The sequence below is a fragment of the Solanum verrucosum genome, unplaced genomic scaffold, assembly GCF_900185275.1.
Source record: "Solanum verrucosum unplaced genomic scaffold, falcon-dt-bn FXZP01000746.1, whole genome shotgun sequence".
Taxonomy (NCBI): domain Eukaryota; kingdom Viridiplantae; phylum Streptophyta; class Magnoliopsida; order Solanales; family Solanaceae; genus Solanum; species Solanum verrucosum.
The window spans coordinates 293,923-311,262 of NW_026020790.1; the positions used below are offsets into that span (position 1 = coordinate 293,923).

Consider the following 17,340-nt stretch of genomic DNA (forward strand, 5'->3'; position numbering starts at 1 on the left):
TGTTTTAAAAAAAAAAATCAATTTCAAAAATTATTTTCTACTCTAGTAAAAATAAAAGATATTTCTCAAAAATATTTTCCATTCATAAATCAAACACTAAAAAAAAATTTCGAAAAATATTTTTCACTCATCAATCAAACATGAGAAAATAAGTAAAAAATCTACTTGTTTTCTAGAAAAACATTTTCTAGGAAAACATTTCTCATGAAAAACATTTTCCTTTCTACCAAACACACCCTTAAAGTTTTTCATTCTCAGAGCATTCAAATTTGTTTGGTTCGAGATTTGTTCTTGAGGGAGTAGATGTTAGAGTTTGTGTTATAGTTGATCTCTATGTATTGTAGTTGTAATAGGATTGTAATTGTGATTATTCTATATTATAAATATAAATCATGCGGGTGAGCAAACACACGCTTTTACATATCAATTTCTATCTTTCATCTTGGTATCAAGAGCCATATATGATTCTTTCTCTTCTTTTTTTTCAATGGCCCCAGAAACATCCTCCTCCTCTTCTACTCAACAAACCTTGTATCAATCTTCCCTTGGTCTTCCCGTTCCCCCTCCAACAATTTCTAATATCAAAGGTTTTGTCTCTATTGGATTGGCATATGTCAATTACCTTATTTGGAAGAAGGTTTTTGTTACAGTTCTGAAAAGTAATAATCTGTTGTCCATTGTAGAGGGAAAAATATTGTGTCCTTCGCCAAATCATGAAGAATATAAATTATGGATTCAGTGTGATACTATTGGATTGAGTTGGATTAATGCAACACTTTCGACGACAGTTCTTGATAAATTTTTGAACTATTCATGTGAGACATCTAAAGAAGCTTGGAACACTTTAGCCTCTGTAATGACTCAAAAAAACGAACTAGTGAAACTAGAGCCTCACATGTGAGTTTGGAGTTGAGAACTTGATGAAATGATGAGAATGACAGTGACGTCCGGAAACTAGTCGTTTGAACTAGTAAGTTGTAAGGGTCTTGTCGTTGAAGTTTGGAGTGTTGTTTAAGGGCTTAAGGGGTTGATTAGCTAGTTGATTAATCACCTTTGTAAGCTAGCAAGACCTTAAGCTAGGTCATGAAATCATTTAGAACCGAGACCCTCAAAACAGTCCCCTAAAAACAGTTTTTAGTTTTAAGTTAGGAGTGAGGGTCAACTTTAAATGGTCATATCTTTTAGTTCAAAATAAATTAGGTGGACCATTACCTATCCAATTAAAGGTATCTGAGTCCTCTTTCCAACGGCACCGAGTTTGCCCTTTTCCGATCTCGGAGTAAAAAGTTATGCCCAAAATAGTGAAGCACTGTCAGCAAGGACGAGCTTAGATGGGTTTGGTGGAAACTTTTAAGTGGGTTCTTATTTCTTTTCCTAAGTTGAGCCCCTTTTATTATATGTCTTTCCTAGCAATTATAAAACCCTTCTAGACCAAATTCTTCCATTTTAAGTCACTCCAATTAGAATTAAAAAGAACTCACCTCCTCTCAAATACTTTTCTCTCTACAATCCTCCATTTTAAGAAGGTCAAGAACTTGGAGCTAGGGCTTGGATTGAAGGTGGTTTCTTCATCAATTTTCTTGGGGAATCTTAACAAAGGTATGGTGACCCTTGATCCTTGATTATCTTTCCTTCATGGAGTCCATTCAAAAGGGTTTCAAAAGTCTTCAAAGAACAAAACTTCTATTTTCTATTCTAGGTATGGGTTCATGGGTAAAATGTTTTCAAAGTCATTATATTGGTGAATTGAAGTTCTATTTATGATTTTAAGATGATTTTTATATGAAACTTCTTCAAGAACCCATGTTTTCATTAAAAGCCTAGAATTTTCTAATGAAGTGGGTTTAATGCCTATGATTTAATGTTGATGAAATTGAGTTTAGATTGGATTGTATTGTTGATTTATATGGTTTTCTATACCTGTTTATGATGAATTGTTGGTATATGGATGAATTGAGTATTGTGGCCTTATGGGCAAGTTATGGATTAATTCTCTTGTGGTAAGAAAAATGGTTGGGACTTGAGTGTTGTTGATTATGGCTTTGGAGGATGGTAAGTTGGCTTAATCTCATATTATGGATAAAAAAATTGTTCTTGCTTGGTTTGATCCACTTATGGTGGAGGTGTTTAATTATGGAATGTATTGTGACCATGGCCTTGAAGGCATAGTATGAGAAATATAAGTGTTACATGACATTTTTATGAATGGACATTTAATGGAGCTAATGTGATCATGTTATGAACGTAAATGTGTTATTATTGAATGGATTTTTCTCAATTTGACACTCATGAATGTTGATGATAGAATATGAAGGATTCTCCAATTTATTGCATATCTCGAATTGGTAGAGCTTGTGCATCATTTTCTTGTTTAAATGATTATATTATTGGTTGTTGAATCCTCGGATCGGTAGGCTAGTAGCACCCTTCCACTCATGATAATAATGAACCTTGGAATCGGTAGGCTTATCGCACCCTTCCATTAATGATAGTAATGAACCTTGGAGTCGGTAGGCCTATGACACCTTTCGATGAAGGTTAATGATGAGACTTGAACCGGTAGGCCCATGGCACCCTTTCAAGAGGAGTTAATGAGCTTTCCTAAATGAACCTTGAAACGGTAGGCTTAAAGCACCCTTTCACGTGTTAATGAATGTAATTTGGAGTTGGTAGGCCAATGGCACCTCTCATATGTGATAATGTCAAGGTAACGAACTATTCTATGGGAATGTAGGCTAAGCACCGAGTGGATTTGGTTAGATGGAAACTCCCCCAATGGTTAGGCATGAGTTTCAATGATCGTCTACCTTATCCCATAAACTATGTGCCCGCATAGGTAGCTAGTGGATCCATTAAGCTATATATACCGGTCTTCCTTAGGCAAGTAGACCACCTCTTTACGGTGTGGGGACTTATGACACCGGATTCCATGACAAGCTCTCATGGTCTATGTCGGTTAAATGCTTACTTCCCATCATGTGAGATTTCATTATGGTTTCTTGATAGGCTCTACAAAGTGTAGGTAGTAGTATGGGATGCTACCTATACATTGCACGAGTAGGCTTGGAGAGGGTCATAGTGAGTTTCTCTAAATCCTAATGTATGTGACACAATTGTGGCCTAAATAAGGTTATTAAAGAATGTTGGCTCTCAAATGCTTAATATGAGATGCATGCTATAGTTGAGTTATATTATGAGTTATTTTCCCTTGTCATGTCTTAATTAATGATAGACCTCTTATGTATGAATATTGTGCAAAGGTGAAAGAAAGGAATGATAAGTTACTTTAAGTGACCTAAATGTGGTGCCTTAGTATGGATGGTGGTATGGGACGCCATCCATACATTGCACGAGGTATAGCATAAGGGTTGCTTGAGGTGAAGGTCCAAGGTAAAGGTTTTCATGTTGATATTGTTTAAAGGTGATATTATGACTTACTTGATGTTTATGCTTGTCTTGTATGTCTTTTATGCAACTGTTCATGATACTTCAAAAAGTGGCATAATGCATGGTTTCTAGCCAAAATGTCCCTTTTAAAGCATGTTTTGCATGGTCATCATACTTAGTACTTAATTGTGCTAATTCCATATTTCTCTATTTTCTATTAGTGTAGGTTCCGGAAAGTGAGCGGGTTCTATAGTAAGCTTGGAACTTGAAGTTCTTCCAAGATCTTGTGGTATGTCTTCATATTTCGAGGACAAGACTTTTCTATTCTAATTTTATGATAAGGTTCTTGTAATAGACTTAATAGACTTCTTTTGATTGTAAAGGGTCGTGTCCCTACTTATGTTTTGTGATTGTGTCTAAGATGGCCATGTGAGACTTAGACTTCTGTTGTGTGTTTTTAAAGTTGTTTTAATGAAGCTTGAATGTTTGGATGTAAATAAGTTTTTAATTTCGCACTATTATCATTATTGAATGCAATGAATGACTATGTGGCTTGTATAAGACCCCTTCGGGGTCGAATACGCCTTGTTACGACTTGGGGGTGCTCCCGGATCGTGACAGCCTCACTGTAGTTGGATCAAGTTTCTTCCTCCTCCATTCATCTTAAGTCGAAATTTCAAAATTTCAAGAAAGGTTCTCCTTCAATGGAGGATTATCTTCAACAACTTCACTCGATTGCCTGCTCTTTAAGGGCAATTGGCAAGCCTTTGACGGATGATTATTTAGTCACTCAGGATTTGCAAGGTCTACCTTCATCTTATCGTACTTTTGTGTCTGAATTAAATGCCACTTGCTCGCTTCCTACTTTTATTGCGTTACGACCACTTCTCCTCACAGAAGAAGCCCACATTAGTACAATTTCTTCAGAAGAATCAAATCCTAATTCTGCCTTGCTTGTGACAACTCATGGGCAAACCAATTTTGTTGCTTTATCCCCTCACGGACATTAACTTGCGAAAGGACACTCACATGGACGAGGTCGTGGCAGGAATAACAAAGGACAATATTGTAGGGGTTGAGGATCCAATAATTCTTCATGGTCAAATTTTCAAAATAATATTTGACATCGTTCACCCGCTAATGGTATTTTGGGACGACCATCATTTACTCCGACTAAACAGTGTCAAATATGTTTTCACTATAACCACACTGCCTTAGAGTGTAGAAACATGTTAAATCACTCTTTTGTAGCTAACAATATTCTTCAATCATTTGTTGCTATGAATTTGGAGAAGGTTCATCCAACAGTTTGGTATCCGGACTCTGGAGCATCGGCGCATATGACAAATAATTCTTCGCCCTTACTTCTCATGCTCCATACTCTGGTTCTTCTCAGGTCATAGTTGGTGATGGTACTCTTCTCTCCATTAACTCTACTGGTTCCTCTATTCTTCCTACAACCTCGAAAGCTCTTGTCCTAAAGAACGTTTTATATGTTCCTTCCCTTGCTAAAAATTTACTTTCTATTCAACGTTTATGTGCCAATAATAATTGCTTCATTCAATTTACTGATTCTAATTTTTTTGTTAAGGACAAGAAGAACAATACAACACTGCTCCGTTGTAACAACATTGGATCTCTTTATCCCATCCGCATCGTTTCATCCAGATCCTCCAATTTTGGTCTCTTCGCTAGTGTCGTGCCTGCTTCTACTTAGCATCAACGTTTGGGACATCCTGGTCACCAATCTTTGCGTTCTTTAGTTGCTAGAAAATTGATTAGTAGTACTTCTTCCTTTGCAATAATTCTTGTAATGTTTGTCATTTAGGCAAACAAACTCGAATGTCGTTCTCTTTATCTAGTAGAAATGCAAATTCTCCATTTGTTTTAGTTCATTCGGATGTTTGGCATGCTCTTGTTGCCTCAAATTTTGGCTACCGTTATTATATTTTATTTCTTGATGATTATACTAAATTCTCTTGGATTTATTTAATGCGTGAAAAATCTAAATCCTTCAAAAAATTCAAAGAGTTTCATACAATGGTTAAAAACATTTTTCACACCTCTATTTCTTATTTTCAATCTGATGGGGGTGGAGAATATGTTAACAAAAAAATTAAATCCTTTTTCCAGCAAAATAGCATCATCCATCGTTTTTCTTGTCCTCACACATCTGCTCAAAATGGTAGGGCTGAAAGAAAACATAGACATATTGCTAATGTTCTTCGTTGTCTTATTTTTCAAGCGTTTATGTCTTTTAAATATTGGGGTGATGCTTGTTTATATGTTGTCTTTATTATCAATGTAATGCCTCTTCCAGTGTTGCATTATAAATCTCCGTTTGAACTACTTTATGGCCATATCCCCGATTACAATTCAATCTGTGTGTTTGGGTGTCTATGTTATCCCTTTGTGGCATTTAATAAGTGCTTTAAGTTCCACCCTCGATCTAAACCATGTTTGTTTCTTGGTTCATCAGATAAACATAACAGATTTAAATGTTTGGATCCTTGCTCAAATAGAATTCTCATCTCTCGGCATGTTCATTTTGTTGAGGACTTTTTTCCGTTTAAGAGTATGTTTCCTACTTTTCCGCCAACTTCTTGTAGGAAAAATAGAGGTTCTTTAACTACAAAACAAAGAGCTGCACAAAGAAGATGAAGGAAATACTTTGTAGAAGTGCTTACTTTATTAACTGGAAATATCTGCCTTTATAGGCTTACAGACTCTGGAAGATAATATATGTCCATGACTTCCACTTGACTAGAAACTAGGAAAGTGCCAGAAAAATAGCAACCAAATAACAACCTAACAAAGACTCTTTCAACCCTAGTAAAAGACTTATTCAAACTCACAGTAAATAATTAGTCACTTAGACTCTTTTTTTGAATCAATTCTCAACACTCCCCCTTGATTCAAAATCACATACGCCAAGGCATAACATGAAGTAATTCTGCTTTGCCTGAGGAAGTGCTTTAGTAAGAATATTTGCCACATGTTCTTCTATGCTACAACTCTTCAACTCAATCACCCCTTCTGTAACCAGATCACAGATGAAATGATGCTGAATATCTATGTGCTTTGATCTTCCATGACAAATAGGATTTTTCGCCATTGCAATTGCTGATAAATTATCACAGAAATTTTTTGTTGCTCCCTCTTGTTCTTGGTGAAGATCAACAAGTAATTTCCTCAGCCACAACACTTGACATGTTGAAGATACTGCTGCAACATATTTAGCCTCGGAAGAAGACAACGTTGTTGTTAATTGTTTCTTTGAGCTCCAAGTAATAGTTGCAAAACCAAGAGTGAAAAGGTTCCTAGAAACACTCTTTCTATCGTTCACATTCCCTGTCCAATCACTATCTAAAAAACCATAGAGATTAAAATTAGTACTTCGAAAGTACCATAGTCCAAATCCTATAGTTCCAGCAACATAGCGCAAGACTTCTTTAGCTGCTCCAAAATGATGTTTCGAAGGCATATGCATAAACCTTGAAATGATTCCAACAGAAAATGATATATTAGGACGAGTGTGCGTCAAATAAATTAAGCCTCCAACTAAACTTCTAAAATAACTTCCTTCAATCATCAAGTTGTAGCTTCTCATTTACATTCATAGGAATAGCCACTGTTTTGCAGTTAAGCATGTTAAATCTTTTGAGAAGATCAGTGGCATACTTCCTTTGAGATATGAAAATTCCGTCTTTTTTTTGCTTCACTTTAAGTCCAAGAAAATAATGCAACACTCCTAAATCCGTCATTTCAAATGTTTTCATCATAAAAGATTTGAAATCACATACAAGAGAGTAAGATGAACCCATATAGATCATATCATCAACATACAGACACACCAATAATAGATCATTTTTTTTCATATTTCTTCACATATAAAGTTGGCTCATTCTTACTTCTTTCAAACCATTTTCTCTGAAATGTGAATCGATTTTGCTTTACCATGCGCGAGGAGCTTGTTTTAGCCCATAGAGTGCTTTCCTCAACTTGTATACTTTGTTCTCCTTCCCTTTCTCCACATAACCATCTGGATGTGTTACATACATTTCTTCTTCCAAATCACCATTAAGGAATGCAGACTTAACATTAAATTGATAAACCTTCCACTTTAATTGTACAACCAAAGTTAAAAGGATTCTTACTGTTTCAAAGCGAGCAACTAGAGAGAAAGTTTCATCAAAGTCAATGCCTTGTTGCTACGAATATCCTTTTGCGACCAATTAGTCTTTGTGTTTCTGCACACTTCCGTCAACATGGTACTTTGTCTTGAACACCCATTTTACTCTGATAACATTTTTTCCATCTGGAAGGTCCACCAAGTCCCATGTCCCATTTTTTCTTATTGCCATAAGCTCTTCTTCCATTACACACCTCCATTCCATTTTTGTTGAAGCTTCCTGAAAGCTAGCTGGGTCTGCACCAAATAGAGCAAAGGTACATGTTTCATAAATATCTGAAAGTGATCTAAACTTCCGTGGAGGAGTTTCACTGGAACCTTCTGAGTCAGGCACCATCAATGTTGGGCTGCTACACCTTGGACTTGTGTCGCTGGAGTTTCCTGAAGAGTGGCTTGGTGTATTAGTAAGAGACTGACTATTAGCAAGAAATTGACTTACTTCTTCACTAGGAAAGACTTCATCTTCCATTGTAACTTGTGAACTTTTATTGTTGCTGTCCCATTTCTAGCAAGTGTTTTCATCAAATACAACGTCTCTCCTGATAATCACCTTACCATTTGTGAGATTATACAATTTAAAAGCCTTAGATTCAGAACAATATCTGAAAAAATGCATTTTTCAGACTTTTCATCAAGCTTTTTACGATGTTGAGAATTTATTAGAGCATATGCAATACAATAAAAAATTCTCAAATGACTTACCCATGACTTTCTACCTTTCCAGATTTCAAAAGGTGTCCGACCCATGACTGTTTTGGTCGGAGAGATATTAAGCAGATAAACTGTAGTATGAACAGCCTCAGTCCAAAACTGAATTGGAAGATCTTTACTCTTTAACATGCTCTTGGCCATCTCCACAACAGTTCGGTTCTTCCGCTCAGCAATCCCATTTTGCTCTGGAGTGTAAGGTGCAGTCAATTCCATGTGAATTCCATTTTCTTCACAAAATAACTTAAATTCTTGTGATAAGAACTCACCTCATCTGTCGGTACGCAGAACCTTAACTTTGTTACCAACTTGGTTTTCAACCAATGCCTTGAATTTTTTGAAGCTTGCAAAAGCTTCTGATTTATGCTTCAAAAAATATACCCAACTCATCCGACTGTAATCATCAGTTAGTAACAGAAAATATCGAGAACCAGCAAGAGATTCTATGTTCATAGGACCACACAAATCTGCATGAACAATTTCAAGATAGCTAGTAGCTCTTAAGGATCTTCCAACAGGAAAAGAATTTCTATGTTGTTTGCCATATATACAACCTTCACATGTATTTTCAAAAGATCCTATATTTGGTAAACCATGAACCGTCTTATTTTGACTTAGCAATCTCAATCCATTCATGTTCAAGTGTCCATAACGCAAATGCCACAACTTAGATTCGTCAAGATTTTTCTCACTAACAATCAAGGCTTGTTCAACTTTTGAAAATTCAAATGGAAACATTTTATTATCTATCATGTGAATATTTGCTAAGATTTGACCAGATTTCTTATTCTTAATAACACATGAGTCATCATCAAACAAGACAGAGAATCCACAACTCAACAATTGCCCAACACTTAGTAAGTTATGTGCCAAACTAGGAGCAAATAACACATTTAGAATAAGTTTCGCTTTACCTTGACTAGTCTGGACATCAATAGTACCTTCACCTTCGACTTGAATTTCCTTGTTATCACCAAGCCAAATTCGCCCTTTTTTTGTCTCATCTAACTATTTAAATCCTTCTTTCGTGTGATGGGAGCATCCACTATCCACAAACCAAACATCAGTCTTGTAATCTATGGTGGTAGAGCGAGCTATGAAAAGCACATTTTCTTCTTCCTCTTCCTCGGCATAACTAGCTTGATCATTTTTATACCAACAGCTAGCTTCTATATGGCCAAACCTATGACAATTGTAACACTGCACTCCATTTCTGCGGTTATTTGTCCACCCAGATTGGCTTCTGCCTCTACCACGTCCTCTGCCTCTAAAAGAGTCTCTGCCACGTCTCGTGCTTCTTGTTCTAACAACTTCTCATTTTGAATTGGATGCTCTTCCTTCACTTGAAAAGCTTGTTTGACTTATTGATCCGTGACTCATGAGATTGCAAAGTGCCCATTAGTTCATCAAATGAAAACTTAGATAAGTCTTTTGATTCCTCTGTGGCTGCAACCATATGATCAAACTTTGGAGGTAAACTTCTTAAAACTTTTGAAACTACAATTTTATCACCTATCTCTTCACCATATGATTTCATTTGACTTACAATTACACTAACTCTTGATAAAAAGTCTTGCACATATTCATTGTTTTTCATGAACAATGTTTCAAAATCACGACGAAGAGATTGTAGTTTCACAGTAATTACATTTGAGGAACCTTGAAACTCAATTTTCAAAATCATCCAAGCATCTCTTAAGGTAGTAGTTGTTGTAATTCTTGAGAAGATTGTCTCATGAACGACTTGTTGAATAAAGAACAAAGCTTTTGCATCCTTCTTTCTGATTTATTTTAATCTCTTCTCTTCCTCTGCATCCGACTCTGCTACATCAGTGAACCCATCTTCGATCAAGTCCCACAATTCTTGAGACCTAAACAAGGTCTTCATTTTGATGCTCCAAAACTCATACTTCTTACCATTGAAGACGGGTATGAGGGGTTGTGAAGAAGAGGATATACCATTTGTTGCCATAACCTTTTTTTTTTCTTCTTATATTTCACTCCCTAGTTGTTTCTTATCTCTTTATCGCCCAGTCAAAGACCGAATGCTTGCTCTGATACCACAATATAGGAAAAACAGAGGTTCTTTAACTACAAAACTTAGAGCTGCACAAAAAAGATAAAGGAAATACTTTGTAGAAGTGCTTACTTTATTAACTGGAAATATCTGCCTTTATAGGCTTACAGACTCTGGAAGATAATATTTGTCCATGACTTCCACTTGACTAGAAACTAGGAAAGTGCCAGAAAAATAGCAACCAAATAACAACCTAACAAAGACTCTTTCAACTCTAGTAAAAGACTTATTCAAACTCACAGTAAATAATCAGTAACTTAGTAACTTAGACTTTTTTTTTGAATCAATTCTCAACACTTCTTCACCCAGTTCTATCTCATTCCCAACTATTTTTGATAATTCTAAGTCTTTTACCTCTCCCGTTCATATCACTCACTTTGGAGGAACTTCAAAAAGGAGTAGTAGTAGTCCGATTTTACCTACTCGGGATCACATTTCAATTAGGAGTACTCAAACTCCATCTATTTCGCAACTTCCTCCTCCAAATAGGAGTCTCCAGACTCCTTTACATTAGGGGAATACCTCTGTCAATTCTCTTCATTCAACTAGTAGCGTTACTCCCATTCAACTACCTGTAGTCTCCACTTTGGATCCCTCCTCTGCTGCTCCTCTTGAACGAGATATTTCATCTCCTGCCCCTTCCACGCAGACCCTTTCTCCATCTAATAATCTCCAACTATCTCCCTCACAATCACCCATCGTTAATCCTCAAACTCATCATCTGGTCACTCGTTCTAAAATAGGATCGCTCAAGCCTCGTGTCCTCCGTTCCTTAACAACTTCCACATGTTTCATTTTATTCGAACCTACTTTCTTTTCTTAAGCTTGTAAAGAATCTCGTTGGATGCACGCAATGAGTTCTGAATTTGATGCTCTTGTCCACAACAAAACTTGGACCTTGGTGCCGCCTCCTCCAAATGCAAATATTGTTGGCAACAAATGGGTGTTTCGGATCAAGTTTTGTGCAAATGGTTCTGTTGAAAGATTTAAAGCTCGTTTAGTGGCTCAAGGTTTTTCGCAGCAGCCTGGGGTGGACTATTTTGAGACTTTTGCTCATGTCGTTAAGCCTAGCACAGTGCGTTTGGTCTTGTCTTTGGCTCTTCAAAAAAATTGGTATATGCACCAACTTGATGTGTCGAATGCGTTCTTGCATGGTGAGTTATCCGAGACTGTTTATATGCGTCAACCTAAGGGCTTTGAACATCCAGATTATCCCAATTATGTGTGCAAGTTGCAGCGTGCTCTTTATGGTCTTTTCGATATTGACAACGCCTTAGTTCACTGCCCCATAAACGGTAACTTCAACTTTTCTTTCTTTAGTACGAGTGTTAATCTGTTTAAAATCATGTTTTAAAATTTATTGATGTATGAAATTGACAAAGACTACATTTATCTGTTTTGCTTGTTTGAATTTTATGAGTAATGATCATGTTCCTGTTTGTTATATTATTTTTCTGTAAGAGTTCTAGTTTGTAGGATTAGAAGTCTGTAATGTTATGAAAAAGTTATCTTTGTGCTAAAGGATTGTTCTTGTAAATTTATTTGTTTAGTTAAATATTGTGAATGTTATTAGATACTATTTCTAAGCTAGTAAATTAGTTCAATATCTCTATTTTGTCTAAGGTTATGGTTTAGTTACGACTCTATTGATTCTTGCAAATTTGCAGTAACTTAGTTAAAGTCCCTTTTTCTTTTCATATCACAATATTGCATCTTTAGGATACTATAATGATTTACCTTTAATTTGTCAAATTGGTCATGAAAACAAAGGCATGGTTTTCAACTTGGTCTATCTTTTAAAGTCGATGTTGAAGTAGTAAATGATTTTGTGTGTGTTCAAATACATTGTGTTGTGTTGTGAATGGTATGGAGTTACTAATTTTTGAGTTATTTGTTGTAGCGTTGTCTACTTACTTTACATACACTTGTGAGAATTAAATCACTCTTTCTAACTTTTTCATGTTCTTTTCTTTGTTTGGCATGTACACCACCGGAGTCGAAGAGTCCCACTTTAAGACTCGACGTCCCGCAAGACTCGAAACGTGCATTACATCTATTTGTATCTCTCGCTCTCTAAAAACTCCATTCGAACAACAAATGAGGGGTTCGGAGGAAGTGGCGGACATTCCTCTCTATACTCTTGTTAAATAGTTGTGTATCTCTTATGTGTTTCTTTACTCTTAACTACTTACGTGTTATTTGCATTTATTGTGTTTTGAGTATACTAGTGACAATTAATTCTCTCGGGTACCTTAGAATTTGTTAATAACCTAACATAAAAGTGTTCTAGTATAATTAATAATTTTAAACTTGGCTGCCTTTTTCTTCAAATCAGTAACTTAGCGTGTAGGTATAAATTTGTTAGGCCCTTTTTCTTTTATGATAAAGAAATATCTATTACTAGTTAAATTCACCATTTCTTCTTCTTTTCTTTTTTAAAAAAAAAAGTCTTTTATTACTACATACTTCAATTCTTTACAAAAGTTTTTCACTTTTTCTTAAAATCCAAATGGATCTTCAGGCTACTGATTCAAAACAACCTCCCTTTTTCAATAAAAATAAGTTTTAAGCTCATGAAACCTTTTCAATTTTTTTGTTGTGTTTCCAACAAAAATAATCTTTCATAAAAACATCTTTTCTATCATTGATTTTAAGTCATTTAGTACGTGGTATTTATACTTTTTTTACATCTTTACACCTTAGCCTAATTAATTATTTAAGAATTTGATTGGTTAAACCATTTTTAATGGATTTTAAAGGATGTCTAACCCCTTCCCTTAGATTAGTTGAACCCTTACCTAGAATCTCATGTTTAGTAGACCTTAAAATGGAGTTAACTTTAGACAATAGACTTTAACCATTTTAGGTGCCCTAATTTGCCGTAAATAATTAGGTGGCAACTTCTTAAGTTAGTTATCAATTTGGAAATCACCAAAATATTGTACACTATTTTGACCCAGTTAAAATGGGGTATAGCACTTGTGATGTATTGTTTTAAATTAAGCAATGAATATGTGGTAATTACTTTCAATTAGATGGTAAAATAGTTATTTTATTTGATAGGAAAAAACATAAAAAGGAAGGTTAAAAAAAAGAAAAATAGATAAATAGGTTTCTTGGACTTAGAGAGCGCCACTTCAACTTGTTTGATATACAACTTTATATATATATATAGATTTGTTTCACATACCATTCTTCTGTAAAACATTTGACTTAGCCAATAGAGGCATTCATACATTATATATTTAGGGTCGTTTAATACATCAGATAGGGAAAAGGGTCAAAAATGCCCTCTCTCCAACTATTAGTTTAAAAATGCCCTTAACAATTTTTTTGGTTAAAAAATGTCCTTTAATTAACAGAAATATGACATGGAGTTTAACTAAACAAATGGCCAATTTTCATTGGTACACCTATGTTTTTATCAAATAAAAAAATCCACCCATCCCAATACCCAAACCCATTTTCACTATCAGTTTTAAGCCTTTCTATGCTCATTCTTCTTCCTCTGTTTTCTTTCTTTAAAAAACAACATTTAAATCCAAAAACAATAGTAAATTGCAGCACTTAATTGGCCAAAAAACAAGTAAATTGCGCTATTTAACAAAACAACATTTAAAATATGCATTTTAACAGCTAAATTGCAGCAAGTATGATAAATAAAATGTGGATTTTAAGCAAAAAAACAGCAACTTTTAACCCAACAAACAAAAATCAAAATGAAAGCTTGAAACCAAAAAATAACAGCTAAATGTAGATTCAAATCCACCGAAATTACATAGTAGATTTCTTATCCATTTCTTAACCAAAATAAGTTTAGAACTGTATTAACAAGTCTCGTATTATATTGTTGAAATTTTAAATTGTTGGTTACTGATGCCGCAAGGAATTTACATATCCGCGTCCACAACATGAAATGATTTGCAATCAATCTTCAATAGCGATTACGTGATTAGCTTTGATTATGAGAAGCAAATAAATTTTTAAACATTGGATTTGAAGGAAGGAAACAAAAATTAAATTAAGTTAAAATGGCAGATGGGAGAAAGAGGAAGGAGAAGAAAGAATGAAGAGAGATAATAGTTGGGTTAGACTTACTAGAAACGGGTTTGGGTGTTGGGATGGGTGGGTGGGCTTTTTTTATTTTGATAAAAAAAATTAGGTGGACCAATGAAAATTGACCATTTGTTAAGTTAAATTCCATGTCATATTTCTGTTATCTAAAGGACATTTTTAAACCTAAAAAAAACATTAAGGATATTTTTAAACCAATGAATGGAAGAAGGATATTTTTGAACCATTTCTAATAGGTAGTGGACATTTTTGACCCTTTTCCCTATCAGATACGCATAACAATATAATGTCAATACATAATTTTTTTGTTTACTTTATCTTTAATTTAATATCTATAATATATTAGCTAATTTTGACATGATTTTTATGTTAAAATGAACGAATTAACTATTCTATATAAAAATAAAATAATTAATCTCATAAAATATTTCATCGAGAATCAGGATAACCAACCAACCATGGTACCAAACGACCCTTTATGGCATTAAAAAAAAATACTCCATTGAAAAAATAATAAATGAAACACAATGAGAAGTTAGAAGCATCTCAGAGAACAACATGAGTTGTTGTGCAATTGTGAGATTGTTTCATCATTAATTAGAGATTACAAATTCAAACCCTAAATATGGAGAAAATCATGATAGATCTGTAGACATTAAAATTTTACGGACTCTACAAGACGTGTTCAATTCGAATTGAGACTCTATAAGGTGTGTTCAGTTTCAATTAGAATTCTTGGAGGCTACTCAATCCTAAACCCTAGTTTATGTCTATATAAAGGGTACTAAATTCCCTTACACTCTGTTTGGATCATTGTTATCCATTGTATTGTATTGTATCGTTACCATACCTACAATGTTTGTTTTGATTGTTACTTAAAATGTATTGTATTGTATTGTTAAATTTCGTTGTTACGTAACAATGAAAACCCCTATTTTATGGAACAACCGATTTGGTGTGTTCCCATTGTTACTTAATTTCTTTTTCCAATTATATCTTTACATAATATTTCAAAATACTATTTTACCCTTTACCTTATATTATTTAATTCTAGTCAACCTCCTACCCTAAAATAATTAAGGATATTTTAGTAAATTTATAAATTACAATACAGTACGATACAATACAGTACAATACAATACATTATGAAACAATGGGTAACAATGATCAAACAGAGTATTAAAAGACATCTCAAAATATCCCATAAACTCTTGGGTATTTTTAAAGATCAAGATCTCGAATATTCCACAAAAGTCATGGAATAAATCATTTAGAGATTAAATCTAAATCATCCTAGTTTGAGAAATACGCCACTACCGGCCCTCGAATCATGGATAAATCTTAGGAGAGTAGAATCAAAGGATCAACAGCATTGTACCCGCATATTTATCAATAAAGTTATGTTTCTTCTTATTTTATTGTGATTGCAATTTATTTTCTGTCACTTTAAAATTTGTTGCAAACAAGATCGTCACCCCAAATAGCTCTGCAATGCGTAATTCGAATTTAGTCGAATACTTGAACTCCAATGTGCATTTCGAACATCGCGTAAGGAAAAGAAAAAAAGCATCTTCGGAGGAATGGGCGACAGCATATTCTCCTCCGTAAGCCAATAAGAGAATAAAAACATATTCTCATGTTGATTTTAGAAAGAAAGAAAATGTAAAGGAAATAAGAGTTATAGTTTATAATAGTTTTAATTTACAATTACAATTTGTATTATTTAAATATGATGTTTCCACCAAAAAAAAAAAAAAAACATTTGAAGCTTTTTTTTTTAAAAAAAAAAGCATAGAAAGGAAAATGCTGAAAACGTGCGTGCTTGTTTGTGTATGATTATTTGCCAACAAAGCAAACTAATAGAAAAAACTATCTCCATTTCTATGGTTTTAATTTTTTTTTTATTTTTATACCGATATTTATATTAAAGTTGGAGTAAATTTTCTATTTATGTATTGAGGATATTTTTGGAAAGTGCTCTTGATATGATTCTTTTTTTTTAAAAAAAAAATACTCTCTTTGTTCATTTTTAATTGTCAAAATTTTTTTTTAGAGTCAAATTATAAGAACTTTGACTAATATTTTAGAATGTATTTTTTCATTATATTGATAATGCAAAAAATTGCAATTTATAGTACTTTTTGTATAGTTTTTGAATATCTAATTTTTTTGCTTGAACTATCAAATTAATGTAATCTAATTTAACTTTAAAAATTAGTCAAATTGACTTTTGAAAAACGTAACGTAACATAACAAATAAAATTGAATGAAAGTAGTAATAATAATTCGAAAGCTCAAATTCAAGACTTTTAGTTCTGAAATGTAGAAATTCTAACTAGCCCACCACAATTCATGTTGATCCATTTTTATGACTTGAATTCATGCCTTTTGTTCTTTAACAATTGAATCGGGCATAAATATCCTAATTCCCAGATCATAAGGACCTGTTGGACATATAATATGAAATTACATTAATATGAAGTATTAATTATATTAATTCATGTGTCAAGTCAATAATGAATAACTACTAATAAATCTAACTAAAATAATTCATACTTATTTATAATGGATTAACTCGAGTTAAATGAGTCATAATTTAATCGGTCTAAGTTTGAATTTAAGCAAATAAATTAATTTTTTTTTTTTTTTAATTTCAAAATTGACAACGTATCTCCGGGTAGAGTCGAAGGGCTGTGAATGATCCAAGTTGGTCTAACAAAAAAATAAATAATAAATTCAATAAAACAGAAAATATAAAAGTACTAAAGTACCCTCACGTTAGATATAATCAACGGTCCAGAATCTCTTTCTTCACATCCATCATTAGATCAAACGGTCTAAAATGAACTAAACGAAATAGTCTAGGGTTATTCCTATTACACTATAATTTTCTTTTTTGGTA

General features: G+C 33.8%; 1 protein-coding gene across 1 annotated transcript in view; it reads left to right on the top strand.

Annotated features, from left to right (window-relative positions):
* The window catches only part of LOC125813113 (mitochondrial outer membrane protein porin of 36 kDa), a 244,050-nt gene that overhangs the window by 222,569 nt on the left and 4,141 nt on the right, over positions 1-17,340 (top strand). The window lies entirely within an intron of this gene.